This window comes from Suricata suricatta, chromosome 1 (genome assembly GCF_006229205.1).
Source record: "Suricata suricatta isolate VVHF042 chromosome 1, meerkat_22Aug2017_6uvM2_HiC, whole genome shotgun sequence".
Classification (NCBI taxonomy): domain Eukaryota; kingdom Metazoa; phylum Chordata; class Mammalia; order Carnivora; family Herpestidae; genus Suricata; species Suricata suricatta.
In genome coordinates, this window is record NC_043700.1 from 22,812,300 (window position 1) to 22,827,804 (window position 15,505).

Consider the following 15,505-nt stretch of genomic DNA (forward strand, 5'->3'; position numbering starts at 1 on the left):
GGGGGAAAGAAAAAAAAACCATGTAATTTCTGTCCTTGATGGACTGTATTAAATAAGCAAACACCCCAACAAGGAAAACAAGTACTACAATGTAAAAATATTAAGAAAAGAAAACCCTCTCACATGCATAAATGAAAGGTTGCACACAAAGAACTCACATCTTTTCAAGCTTCAATAGTAAATATTCTGCTATTATGTATTAAATACTGCCTGGTTTGCCCAAGCTAAGATGAAACCACATCATAAATCAATAAGCATTTTGCATTTTCTTTCATTATCTACTCAAAGTCATGCCTACTGCACCTCAATAGCAGCATGTCAACAATAGCCAAAACATGGAAAAAGCCTAAATGTCCATCACCTGATGAGTGGATCAAGAAGAAGTGGTATATATACACAATGGAGTACTACATGGCAATGAGAAAGAATGAAATCTGGCCATTTGTAGGAACATGGATGGACCTGGAGGGTGTCATGCTGAGCGAAGTAAGCCAGGCAGAGAAGCACAGGAACCGTATGTTTGCACTCATAGGTCTAACAGGAAACATTCAGAATGATCTGGCTTCAAGAAAAACAAGCAGTTAGTAGTGATTAAGAAGAATTGATTCAGTATCTAATGGATAGTTGATACCTGTCACAACACAGCACTTTATATACTGTTAAGTGAAACTACAATACAATCTAAGTTTATTTTGGGAGTGTTTGCTGTATAATTGGATTTAATGAAATGTATTTTTTTTTAGAAGTTCACTCCACAGGATGTAAAACAGGCTCTAAGAGGACAAGAATGGCAGCTGGCAGTCCAGTTAAGGGGCTATCCTCGGATTCCCAGCGAGAAACGAATAGGACTTGGAGGAGGACAAATGTGTGGAAAAAGGATTAATCTCAGATTCTCCTGTCAATTTAGAGATGCCTGTAGGCAGAAATTAGCTGCATAACAATGGAACGAGGAAAGGGCTCCACGGAGTGGTTTCTCTGCTCATTCAAATTCATGACTCAGCTTTTCTTTCTTTGAAACTTTCTTCCTGCATGTCAAAAACCCTGTGATCACTGTCCATAACAGCGTTAAATCTGAGTTTGGAATAAGTAATTTGGCAAATTAGAAAATATAGGAAATGTGGCATTCAAGTTCTCTGTTTCCTGGAGACTTACAAACTTGATCATATCTAGTAATTGTGAATAGTGCAAGTTATCTATTTAGACTACCTGTCAACACGATTTGACCATTTTTAAACATCGGGCCAGAGAGTAATTTTTTTTAATGGTTAATTGTCCATCCCTTCAGTAATGTCCTCTCCATGAGCATCCTCATTTCTTTGTATATTTTTTTTTTACACCAGGCATGATTAAGAAATTAAATGGAGACACTCTGTCAAACTCATTAATTTTCTGTGGTGTTTAAATAAGTGGGTTGGCCCCTTAAGCAGATTGTGCAGTATTGCTTTCCGGATCCGGGGCTTTCTGTCCGAACGCACCAAGTCTCAAAGGAGAAGAGAGCTGCGGAGCTTTGGGGCTGCGCCGTCTTAATGTAATTTGTTTGTTCAACAAAGCATGGCAGCTAAACCAATAGCGTTGTTTGTTGTTTGGTCTTTCTTATTAGACCATGTTGGAAAGCTCTGAGGAACGCAGAGCGCTAAAATGAATTGACATGCACTCTTTTCCCCCTAGATATTTTTGAACGCAGAGAAAATCCGGCTGGGCAATCTACCGACCGGCTCTTGGTCCTCGTCGTCACCCAGCTCCTCAAGTTCTCGGCAGACCGTCTACGAACTCTGTGTCTGCCCCAATGGCAAACTTTACCTTTCTCCAGCGGGACTAGGTTCCACTTGTCAGTCCAGTAGCAGCATCTGCTTTTGGAGCTGAAGTGACTGATTTCTCCTCACACCAGAATAGCCTTTTGTTCCCGTCCTTCTGCTTCACAGTTCTGCTCGGTTTCCCTTGTGATCAGTCCAGAGCTTCTTCAAATGGTCCACGGAACAGCTTCCGATGCAAGCAGGGACTCGATGCCACCTTCTCTTGTGATTTACTGTCCTGCTCAAGGCAGAGAGTGTGGGTGACAGAACAGTGGAAAAATCACCTTCCGCAGGAAAACTGGATCATTACTTTTGCTCAAAAGGGAGAAAAACATAGGTGCCTTTGCTACATGAAGTGAAGCACACAGTTCTAGATTTTTGCAGGACCTGGATATGAACTGCACATACATACATTACATAGATGAAATTCTCAGTATCCAATGGCAAGATGAGATGGTTGACCCTGTCAGAAAACCAATTCGACAGTCTGAAAGCACAATTTTCCAATCATCTTTTTGGATGTAAACTTTTATCCCCAAGTTTTAAAATGTTGAAGCATTATATAATGCTTGCTTTACTAAAAATTAAATTCGATACATGATTTTTAACAAAACGAAACAGAACAAGACCGAAGCCCACCTTGAGTTTTGTTTCTTTGAATTCAATGTGTTGTTACTCTTTGTCTACTAAGTCTAGAATTTTGTACATTAGATAATTTTGAAAGCACTCAGCAATATAATCTTTACAGAATTAACAAAATGCCATTATACTGTCATTTGTCAGATCTGAATGGCCTTCTGTAGTATTTACTTGGCTTTTGCATGTGGCATATTTGCTTTTAATGAAACATCTAATTTATTCCAACATAAGATAGGATTAAGAGAGGTCTACTGATGGTATAGAATCCACAGACATTTTTTAATTCCCATGCTATCCTTTATGCTAGGTTGTCATGGTACAATTTTTTGTTTGCTCCATTTACTTTATATTTGACTCTGACTGCTAAAATTCAAACATATCCTCTAAATAAATAAACACTAATATGATGCGTTATGCCGAGAATGGGTTCACTTTCCATTGGAATATAATCTTCAGAATTATATCTATGTACTTTTTATTGGAGATTAAGATTTAAGGATGGTAGAAAGTAAATTATAAATCCCTGCTGAAGCAGTAAAAAAATATGTGTTAACAAACATGTTGAAAATGTGTTTACTCCATTAGATTCCTATTTTAAGGAATTTGGTCATATTTCCTTTCAACTCTTAATATTGAGTTATCTTTATTAGATTGTTAAGCTACCCGGGCATCAGAAATCCTAGCTCCTTTGATTCTCCACTGCTTATTTTTGTAAAGTAGCACGAATAAATAATTCCAGAATAATGCAGAGTTGTTGATCAAGTACTCCTTAACTGGAATTCCTGAAACTTACAGAATCCAAGAATGTAAAATTTGTATTAAGTTTTTCCTATTATGGGAAGCTGACTTGATTACTCTAAGGTAAGTCCTTAACTTTCACCTGTCAGTCAAATTTTTCCCCCTATGCACCCTATTGCAGGTGTGTGGAAACTTCATTCGGGGGTCCATGACTTTAGAACCTTTGAAATTCAGGCCTCCACAGCATAGAGCAAAGTGGGGATGGGAACTTGTTGAAGTAATTTAGCAAAAGTAGGAAAATTAGGTGACGTAAGCAACAAAGTGAACCATTTAGCCAGAATACCCTTGTTTGGATAACCTAACCTATTAAATGCTTGAAAAAGCTCCATTTTACTAAAATGCATTCTGTACTCAGCAAAAAGTTGGAAAGCTAGGGACTTTTATCACTTTTTACAATAGAACTTGGCTTGTGTTTAGAGGTTATTATATAAAACTCAATATTGAAGTAAGAATTATGCTGTTGCTTATAAAGTCCTATCATAATGTAAGAGTTAAATTTTTTTTAATTAAAGCATTAGAATTTAATAAGACAAATTCTCTTACACTGGTTTAGCCAAGTACCCAAAGTATAATACAAGAAATTTTGAGGAATTATGGGTGCTAATCACTGTGTTATGGACTTTTTAGGAAAACACTGTGTATTGATTTGAGACATATTCAAGTTCTAAACATCCCTAAATTAAAACAATTAAGTTTTTTTTAGTCAAACAGGAACAATTCTTTTGATTAGTAATTAGCACTATTTCTAATCTCAGTTCTGTCCTCTACTAATCAGCGAGCTGATTTAGGCAGTCTGGGAATATCTCCAGACTCCAGTTTACTCAACTATATGACAAAAGTATTGAATCAAATGGTCTCTTGAGATTCCTTCCAGCTTTAGCATGTTCTAATTCCAAGAGCAAATATTTTAGGAGGTGGAAGGGACCACTGAAATTTTAAATTATATGTCATAATAGAAAAGAGGAAAGAGAGTCGGGAGACCAGAGATATGAAACCGAATTCCAGTGACAGACTGTCAAATTTCACATTTGAGTATGTCCTGAAATGGTATAGACACAATTTGAAATATATGTTAAAAGATTTAGAGTATGTCTGAATGATGTAAAAATAGCTGTTTGATTTAGTACAAAAAAAAGTGATACAGATGGCTTCTCCTATCCAACACTGAGTGGTTGGTTTAAATTACTTGGCTATCTCTTTTAGATTCCCCAAAATTTAAGTATAGACTCAGCCTCCGAGTTTGAGCTTCTATCGAAAGCATAGACGATTGCTCCTGAATGTCCTTCTTTTCCTCACAAATGAAGGCTTGGTTCTTTCTAATACAGAGTTTCCTTAACTACAGACTAAACAGATTCATCCTATTTCTCCAATAGCATTTTTTTATACATGACCACATGTATAAATACAGTGCAGTTTACTTAAATGCAGATTTCATCTTTCCTAAATTTAACTCAGAAAAAAAATTCCTTTAAGGGGTCATGCATAGACGATAAACTTTGTATTCAGTACAGATGGAGAAGTCAGGAAGAGAAGAATGAAGGAAGGCAGGCCCACAGGCAGGAAGAATAAAAGTAAAGAAAGAGATTGAGAGTATTCCTAGCATGAAAATTTTTAGCTGGGAATGAATAAACCCAAAGTATTTGAGTTCTGTTTCCAGGGATCTCCTTCTCTACCTTAACATGTTGCTTAGGTAAATGTTGACATGCAGATCTTTCCAGTGTTCTGCTGCTTCTCCTTTTTCTATATTCTTTCTTGCTCTTACCATGTAAAGAAAAGCAAACACACTATTTTATTCTTTTAGAATATTTTTGAGACACTCTCAAAAAAATATACTTCCAAATTTCCTGTTTCTCTTGCTCAACATCTCCAAAATTTCTACCCTGTACTTCTTGGTCTTATTTTTCCCCCCTTATTTTATTAGGAACCACAAGCTTGATAGTCTGGTACATAATTATTTATTGAAGGATTTAAGATCATTTTATACTTCAGATGTTACATTAATCAGGAAATCTTAGATTTCAGTCCCCCAAGTCTCTGAAAATGAAGCCTGGAGTTTCAGTTCTAGTTCTGTCCCTGTCTATTCAAGAAATGTACCGAAGAAATGTACTTGTTATCTTAGCCACAGTTTCCTTACCTGTGAGAGTGGTACACCCAACTAGAAGTTTCCTTTGATTAAGTTCATCTCTAAATTTCACTGATTCGCTTAAGAGACTCAGCAATCTTGAGTTCAGTAGCTTAGTCTAAACTAGCATTATTGATCTCCTTCTCTGCCTTAACATGTGCTTGTAACTGTTGAAATGCAGATCTTTCAGCATCTCCCTCCTTACTCCTTTTTCTGTATTTTTTCTTGCTCTTACCATGTAAACACTAATGCCCCTTTTAGAAATCATGCTTCATTGACAGGTTTCAGTACTATGGTTGACATTAAATATATTAAAAAGAATATATTTGGGTCCTATTAAAAATGACTGTTTAGGAAGTTAATAGAGATACTGAGCAAATATTAATGCTCTATTGATTCTTCTGTACCTACTTATCCCCGTCAGACTAAAAAGCACTGGTCTTCTGAAGAAAAGGTAATTTGATCACAAAAGTCAGTTGTTGAATTTTTATAACCGTTCAAGTTTGCTGCATATCCTACCATCTGAATTACTCAATTGCACTGTGCCTCATTTTATAAAACTGGCATTGGATACAATAAAACCCCCAATGAATTATGTCATTGCAAACACGGTGTCGCCCTATGAGGCAGCAGTTGGGAGAAGGCTAGAGAGTGCTTAATGCATTTAAGTGCTATATTTTATAACCATGTCAGTATCATATTAAATCATTAAAAAAGTTGAAGATACTTGCCAAATTTTCTATACAGCCATCAAAGCCAAATTCACATCTGAATTTCATATGAGTAAGGTCTTATCACCTTATTCTTCCAGTAGCTTTGGTCTAATTAGATGTTCATGTGACCATATTTAAAAGATTCTTGGAGAACATATTTTCTCTATGTAGTAGTATATATGATAGTAATGTATATTGCATAATATCATTATGACAAAGTAAAATGATATTGTATTTTTATTCTTTTAAAATCATAAACTAATGAATGACCTCATTGAACACTGTTATTCATATTATTTTATACTGCAGTTCACTAGTTATTTAAATATCAAAGACCAAAGACTGGGATTTCTATTGTATTTAACTCTGCAACCCTGCTGCTTCTACTAATTTATTCAAATGAATAGGAGGGCTTATAATTATAACATGAGGTAGTAAACATCCTCTGTGCAGGATTCTGAGCTGTAGATCATTAATTACTGTTTTGGTTTTTAGAAGGAAAATTTTGTTAGTATAGTTCACTTACCTTTTATACATGCATAATAAGCTCCTTGATATTCATAAGACCAGTATATAAAGACTATATCCTAAAATGGGCCCCGGATGGATTTACTCAGCAGTTTTAACTTTCATTGCTTGGTAAAAATTCTTTGGAGGATATAATTAATTTGAAATACTTTCAGAACCAGAGGGCTATTTTTTAAGTGTTGATTGAAGCGGTTCTACTCTTTGAGAAAGTCAATGAAAAACATGAGAGGAAATGAGGTATAATGAACTGTGATCCTTTGTTTGTGCAGTCTTAATACCTCATTTTCCTGAATATTTATGAATAAAAGCCAAACAGGGTTGAAGACGTGCAAGGACGGTCACTAACAATGGAGATACGTAATTTCAAGTCTGAGTGTCTCGTTATTTATACAATTCTTTAAACCAGGTCCACTACTCATTTATTTTGTTTTGTAATTTTCATGTAAATGGCTCTTGTAGATATAAATATATGAAAAATGGAACTATTTTCTTACACATACTATGCAATATGTTTGTAAAATTGCAATATTACCAAACTACAAAAGCTGCGCTTTTGTACTCTATCTTGCTTTATGTAAAATCAACCTTTTTCTATTTAAATGGACTACCTGTCCCATAAACTGTAGATAACCTATCTATTCAACAATCAGTCTATTGTATCTTTTGTTTAGTTTGGGGTGGATTGGGTTCTGTTTCCTTTGGGAGAAAACATACCAGTTTGGCAGTTGGAAACTTTGTTTTCCTCAAAAAATGAGACCTTTGAAGCATGCAATGAGCTCATAATTTAAGATCTTTCCTGTAATTCTTGTATTTTGTCCTAATTTTGGTGCTACTGTGTAACCATGATTAAACATGATAGTCAAAACAAAGAGGATCAAAACTTACATGCTATCATTTATTTAACTGAGAAAGAAGTTTGAAGAGGAGAGATGTGGGTATTGTGGTGATTAGAGACCTTCTTCAATTATGTGGTTTAAATGTCAATTCTAATAAGAATGCTTTCACATTTTAGCTTAATATGTGTATTTATGCTTGATAAAGATACTTCCCTTATGAAAAATTGAGCATATTGTTCATCTTAAACATATGCCCAATGAAACTAGAGGAATCAAAAACTCTTGGCCACTACATTTTACCAGATGATTAGCTAAAATGTTCATACATTCTGCAATCTCCATGATTTGATTCTGGAGTTAAGACTAATGGAATTCTTATCTGCTCAAATATACATCCCCACACAGGCCCCATCATTACACATAAATACATACGTGTAAAATGGCACACTAGTTGTCATTTGCTTATTTCAAGTTGTATTTCTTCATGTCCTTTTTACACTCAAAACATCAAGAACTGACTAGTTCTAAACAATAATCTGGATTTTGTTACCTTTTAAAGATATAATTCCCAGTCTAATACCTTACATGCTTTGAGAATGACCTTATTTTTCATAGATTCCCCAAAAAGCAACAATATCATTTGGATATTCTATGTTGTTATATCCTTTCTTCCTTCTTTTCTTTCATCACTATTGACTTTTCTCTTTGCTGTCCAATTATCTCTACCTACAGGTCTACATATTAGGGAAAAAAAGAAAAACACCCACAATCATTGACACTCTTCACAACAACCTTCACATATTAATTCTAAATAGAAACAAATGAATACTTTGGGGAAGCAGATCTATCCTATGACTTTATTTTATCTCAACAAAATTTTGGATCATTCTAAGAAGCAAACAGACACTTCCATACCTACTTCCAATCTATCCTAAGAACATTTACCAACCATAGCACTGCCTGGTTTTTGGCAAACTCTTTTCTTAAGTGCAATATTAAAGGTTGCAGGTTGGGGATGGGTATTAACCCAGAGAATTCGAATGCAATATTATATTAGTGTTTTGCAATGGCCTATCACTAAAGGAATGGCTACAGAAAATAGCACTCACTGTATAACCTGAAAGTTATGGTAGTTTTCTCTAATTATCAGGCAGAAGCTTATCTTCTCTTCGTGTTACATGACAAATTTTACAAGGAAGGTACTTTATATATACATATATTTTTTTCTTTCCCTTTCAATAAGAAACATTACTTGCTATGAAAGTGAGATATATGGTAATAAAAAGCCTTGCTATTATAGTAATTACTAGTGGTTTTAAATATGTCCCGCTAGTTAAAAAGTACCCTAACTCAAAAAAGGAGTGAGTTGAAATTATTGAAAATGCAAATTGCCCTCCTGGTGTTTTGTTATTTAAAGAAATAGTCTTTCTCCTTTTAGTATCAATGCTATGTCATAAATATTTAATTGTGCCTTACAAATAAATGGAAGGAAGACGTTAACTCTAAGGAATCTTACTGCCCAGGTATTCATCCATGGGTCAACAAAGAAAATACAATGCTTAAAAGAAGTAATTTTATTAAAAAATTTGTCCTCTATTCACTGCTAATAGTTATGCAAGATAAGATGTTATAGGATCACTTAGAGTGTTGGAAAGCATGAGAATTTCAATTAACATATAATTATTCATTAAGACATGCATAAATTATCCCAAATATATAACACTTGTCCAAAATGTGTAAGATGTCAAATATACATGAAATAAATACAAAGCATGTGAGAATTTGCCAGATATTTTTGAAGATATATCACTTTTTTATTATGTAATTTTTAATGTGTCTTATACAGGAAGGTCTATAAATGAGTTTAGTTTATAATGTAGGAAAGTGGCAGTTTGGAAAGTATTGTAGATGAAAAGTCTTGGTGAAATTTCATAACATTTAAATTTTACAAATATGGCGATTTCAGTATTTTCCTAATGTTTACAACTTGCCAGAAGATTGTGAATTCATTGGCCAGCACACCTATGGGCTTTTGGACATTGTGTAGAAAGTTATCTATTGTTCTTATGATTGATTAAGGAAATATAACACCAAAGAAAGACATACGCCAAATTCTAGAGAGATACAATACTTTGTGTCCTTGGGTCAATCTCTGTACCCAATTAGATTTTATAGACCATCTTAAATTTACAGCTGACTCAATGGCATCTCCGTTATTATGAGTATAGCACATTATATGATGTCATTGTTTAAAGGTAATCTAGAAGCCCACGAAAAATGCATTTAATAAGTTATGGCTTCAGAGCAGAGCCCCATAATAGAAAGAACTCAAATTCATTAAATAATAACTGAATTTTCAAAGTAAAATACTAAAATAATTATAAATTTCCTTTTACATTTCATATTTTGACATCTTCAAATTATTTATTTTTAGTGTGATTCATTATTCATCTCGAAGCAGTACAGCCCTTCAAGTAGATGGATTTGATTTTTTAAAAGGAGCATCAGTAAAGTAGAAGTAAAAAAAAAAAAATCAGTTTCTAATTACTGTGTTGCTCTGACTGTCATTCAGTAGTCTGCATACTTCTAATCTAAGTAAGAGGTTTAAACTTCATTTGTGATTGCCCATGGATTTCACCTTGTATGCCGACTCTGGCCAACTCTGGAAAGGGCTGTCAGTATGGGACATTGTACTGAGAATGATTCTAGAACAAAGTTGAAGCTCTCCAGGAAGAGTGGCATGATCATTTATAATGTCAGGGGCTTTGGAGTGATTGATTAATTGCAGTACAATTGCTCTATTTTAGCAGTGAAATGATCTTCAAATTCTTTCAACTCAACACTAGGCTTCAATTTCCTAAATTGTAAAATACAGATGTTAAATACAAACTATTTTTAAATGCATCAGTATCACCTTAATATGCTTTATAGTTTTAAAAGGTTTAATTCTGTGCTATTTCAGATTTACTTTTTCTCTAATGTGGGGACTATAATCTATAAAAAATGTACTGAAACGAATAAGGAATAGAGGTAGCGAGTTGTCAAGCATTTGATGAATTATGGTCCATTCTGTAATTCAAAGTCCACAGTGGAATTGCCTGGGTTATATAAATTATCTGCACTCTGGGTAACAATTTTACATAATTGTCTACTGTTCAAACACAGAAGTAAGTTAACTAACATGGGTTAAGCTATATGGTTAATTGTACACTAAATTAAGACACTTAATTTACTTTAATGAAAATCTTAACTCTTTTTTGGATTAGATTTAATTAATCCCAGTTTTATAGACAAAGTTGTAGTTCAGTGAAGTAAATCAACTATTACACTTTTCATGTTTATTTGATTCTAAGGTATTCATTTGCTCATTTATTTAATAAATGGTAACAAGTACCTGCATCTGTCAGGCACTATTTTACTAGTCTAGGCATTGGTAAACAAATAGTAGCCAAGCAACAAGAGATAGAAAAGGCCCTGACTCCTGTGGGTATCTGGATTGGCAAGGAAATGTGGACCACAAAAGTATAAAAACAAATAAACAAGATAATCTCATAAAATGAAAAGTTCTAGGAAAAAATAAGCAAAGAGTGACAGTGAGTCTCACTCTTTATAATAAATATTTGAAGGAAAAGAATCACCTTGTAATTTCATGTCATAAAGGCTTTCTTTATGACTTTATCTAGTGATCTGTGGTAGAATGTGGCCAACCCAACTACCTGAATACCTGGATGTCAATTAGCAACAGTCGTAATAGAAGTAACTAGAAAGTTAGTATCAAGATTTCAGTAGACTGGGTGGCTCACTTGGTTAAGCATTCTACTCAAGATTTCAGCTCAGGTCATGATCCCAGGGTCTTGAGATTGAGCTCTGCATAGGGCTCCACACTGAGCATGAAGCCTGATTAAGATTCTCCCTCAAGTGCTCTCTCTACAAACATCAAGAATAAACATTCACTGCAATTTTTAAACCTACAGTAGAATTCAAAGTCATAAACTGATATCACAGTTTCAGTCATAATTGCATGTAAGGTTTAATGTTTTAGCATCAGACATACTCTCTTTTAACACAGACCATTACTGCTGTTGATTTTATGTCCTAGTTACATGTAGAAAATTATGCTTCTTTGTGTGTGAGCATGATACATTACCCAGTATCAACAAAAAATTCTTTCACTATGAAATGTCTCCCCTTCAAAAAATAAATCTCAGAATGCTAATGATAAAAAATCCTCAACGTATAAAAAATTATTAATTCAAATGTAACCACCTTCTACCAGAAGGCCATATTGACTCTGGATTGTAGCTCTAACAAAACACTTGAAGCTTCAGTGTTGCTCATGTTACAACATTATTAGTTGTTTTTCCTCTTTATGTGTCTATTAGAATAAATCAGCTCTAAAATTGACCTGAGTATTATCACAAAATATATCTCAGGCTAAAGCAGTTTTGTCTCTTTCTGGGTCTCTATTGAGTGACAAGATTCTTACTTTTCCTGCAATTTTAATGTTTCAGTAATAGATTATCAGTCTTAGTGTCTTGAATTGTTCTAAAGGCCTTTGAAAAATATTTACCATGGAAAATACTAAATTACAAACCTACACCTTGGTCAAAAGTAGAATTATATGATGAGAGGGCTTTGGGTAAATTATTCTTTTTACCTAGGCATCCTAAGATTTTGTATTGTTAGTGTCCCCAGACTGTAGTCAGATAAATCTTCGCGCCAATCATAATATGGATTGACCTAAAGGCAATGCAGTATCAATTTTCATAGTTTTAATACATAATATAGAGAAGTTTGAGCCAGATAATTTTCCAATTCAGAAATTTTAGATTTAGTGGTTTTTTAAAGAGTACATTTCCTTAAATATGGCTTGTTATTATGCGGTATGGTTATGGTAGTCTAGTTAGCATAAGAAAATGCATGGTGATAAATGCTTGCTCATTAGAACACTTGAAACAAAAACAATTAAATCAGAGGACTAGTATCTAATATTAGCATTTATTGTAATACAAATCGTAGTTACCTTTAACTTTTTTTTTCCTAGGATAAAGAATAAATCATTTTAATTTGGAGCTACACTAATAGTCAATGTTGATACTAAAAATAGATTCGGGAGTCTGACTGATCCATCAGCTTCTCACACTGTTTTAAAAAAGAATGATCTACCATATTTTCACCACCCCCTAAATGGGTAAAACCAAATAGAGACAAATATCTTATAGACTTGTAAAATCCATACATATTTCTTAAGGTAGCCTTTAAGTGTTATTTCATAATCTAGTTTAAGTAAAGTTTGTTTAGTTTATTTGAGTTTTGTGGTTAATAATGGCCCGGGATAATCACTGGTCCATATTTAGATTGTAAGCAGGAAAATTAAATGATCACTTATCCTACTGAAGAACAGGAAATGGACCATAAATCTAATTAAATCTATGCAGACTCAACTTTATCTTTGTCTGCTTTTGTTCTGTATTATTTAAAATTAGTATCTTAATCCACATTTATAAAATGCTATGTATGATTGGACTCTACTTTCCAAATTCCTAAAAGCCAAAATAAGATTGATCTAGTTGAGTTACGTTATTGAGTCTAGTTTGCAATGAATGCAAAAACTGTTAAAAAATTTCCTAGCATAAAAGTTATTGGAATAAACTCTACCAGACAACATAAAAGATAAACTTGAGCACTAGTTAAGCATAATGGTTACTTTGTATAAAATGTATAGTTCTTTTAACCTAGTTTAGCCACATGTTTTCAAATTTAAGATGCTACACTGAAAATGTCAACAAAAATTGTCATTTTATCTGCAAGAATGTGTTAAATTGTTCTGTTCTGGTGGGGAAATATATTTAACCCATTCTGTGTAATGGCAACAACTTGATGTGAATTATCAGGAAATGGTTTTAGTTTCTGTCCTTCTATACCTCCAAATTCTGTGATGGTGTGTGTAAATTGATAGTCAAAGGGAATTCAGATGTCTACTTAAGCTAAGAGCAGTCATCAGTCATTGTCCATAAAACATAATTAGCATTCCAAAAGGTGAGTGAATGATCAGAACTATGTTATATTTTGAAAGTTAAAGGGAAATTGATATTCAAAAGATAGTCAAAGGTTAAAGGCAATTATTCTCATTAAAATGCATCATTTGTATTAAACTCAAAGCCATTATTTACAAATATCCCCTCCATGATGATTCAACACGCTGAATAATAAATTGGGAAAATAAAAGGCACATAATTTCCTTCAAGTGATGCAATTTCTGCAGGCTTAGCTTCTCAGTCCATGGTGTCTGGATTATTCTGGTTTTTCATGACCTCAAAAAAGAAGCAGCATCTCAAAAAATAAACAAAAGGAAAAGTACATGGCTTAAAGTATTAATTATTCACTGTTTGACTAGATTGGCATTTCTGAATCTGAAGATATAGTTAAGCTAGTAATAATCTGGTACCTACAAGTTTTCATTTAATTCTCTGCACTTTTCCCCAAATACATTTATCAAATAGATTAAGGTATAATTGGGACACTTTTCTTTACTCAAAGAATTCAACAAAATGGTCTTAACCTCAACACCCAAACTCACTATTTGCAAACAGGAACACTTGCAACAAAAGAAGCTGCTTTCCAAAATAAATTACTGGATTTTCCTAATAGAAAAGCATTATTGGAAAAAACTTTAAGTAGAGTTCCCTTAGTAATTGCTTAACTAGGGTAAGTTCAATTAGCTGCATCTGATTTTCCTCCTACACTAACAAAGATATGCTCTATTTTTATTTGAAAATTGGGCCACTCGAGTGAACTCAATCATGAGGCTTTTCACAAAAAATGACCTTATTACTCAATGTATAGGAAACTTCATAATGCAATTATGTTTACCCCAAATTTACATAATCTAACACGCACATCTTTAGTTTGGGTAATTTGGGAGTGGTATGTCAACTCTTCACAATAATCTATGAAAGACCTTTTATTGTTTTCCATGATTACCAGCCTTGTTTGCAGAAAAACTCAATCTCCACCTTAAGAGTGTGCTGGAATCACATCTTTTTTCCCCTGGATTTTAGGTTTTGGGGGTTATTTTTACCTTTTGTTTTAAAATATTACCTATTTTTAAGCATGACGAATTTTTAATTTTTACTCCTATATATTTTGTACTCTTTAAAAAACTGAAGTTTTTATATCTAAGGAAAAATAATTGCCATATTTTGGATAACAGGGAAAATGAATTTTGACTATATAACTCCACTTTCTGAGACAGTATGATGTATATCAGTTTAGATAATATCCCTATATAATTTTAAGATGTACAGGCATATCTTCTAAGAATATAATATTGTACATTTTAATTTTAAAATATAACTTTAGTCAATTATTTTTATAATAAAATATTTACATTTCAATAAAGTTTCTAAATAGTATATTATATCCTTTTATAAATTTGTTTTATTGGGATTATTTAAAAAATGTATACATGCAATATATTGGAAAAAATTTTAATGCACATTCATTGGATTTTTTAAAGTAAATGTAAATAAAAGTATTTAGTACAAATTACAGTCAGCCATGAGAACCTCATGTCATTAGAACAAGGCTTTGCCTTTATAATCACATCATTTATTTTAGGAAGAAGAAAAGCCTCTGGGAAAATAATAATAAATCAATATTATTATAAAAATTGAAACCTCTAATAAAGTGAGTGTTAGATTTGAAGTACTCAGAAGACAAACGGTTCCTTTATTTCTTCTATGATAATATGCCTTTTATTTTTCCTCAGTAGTGGATATCCTACAAATATGCACTTAGTTCTTCAATTAATTTTTCTGTAACGAACAAGCCTGTGCAAGTAAGCAATATTCATCTAAAGCCAGAGTAGAAGTCTCTTAATGCAGACATACCCCACTGAACTAGTGTCTTCAAATGTATGTTTCATTAAACACCAGTTCCACAAAATATAAACAAGAGTGTAAAACAAAAAACTCATGTGGGCAAAACAAAAGGGAACAAGAAACACCATGAGAAAGACTGGACAAGTAAAGTCGTACATGTTTTTTTGCTTAAGGATTTTAAGACATGTTGAAT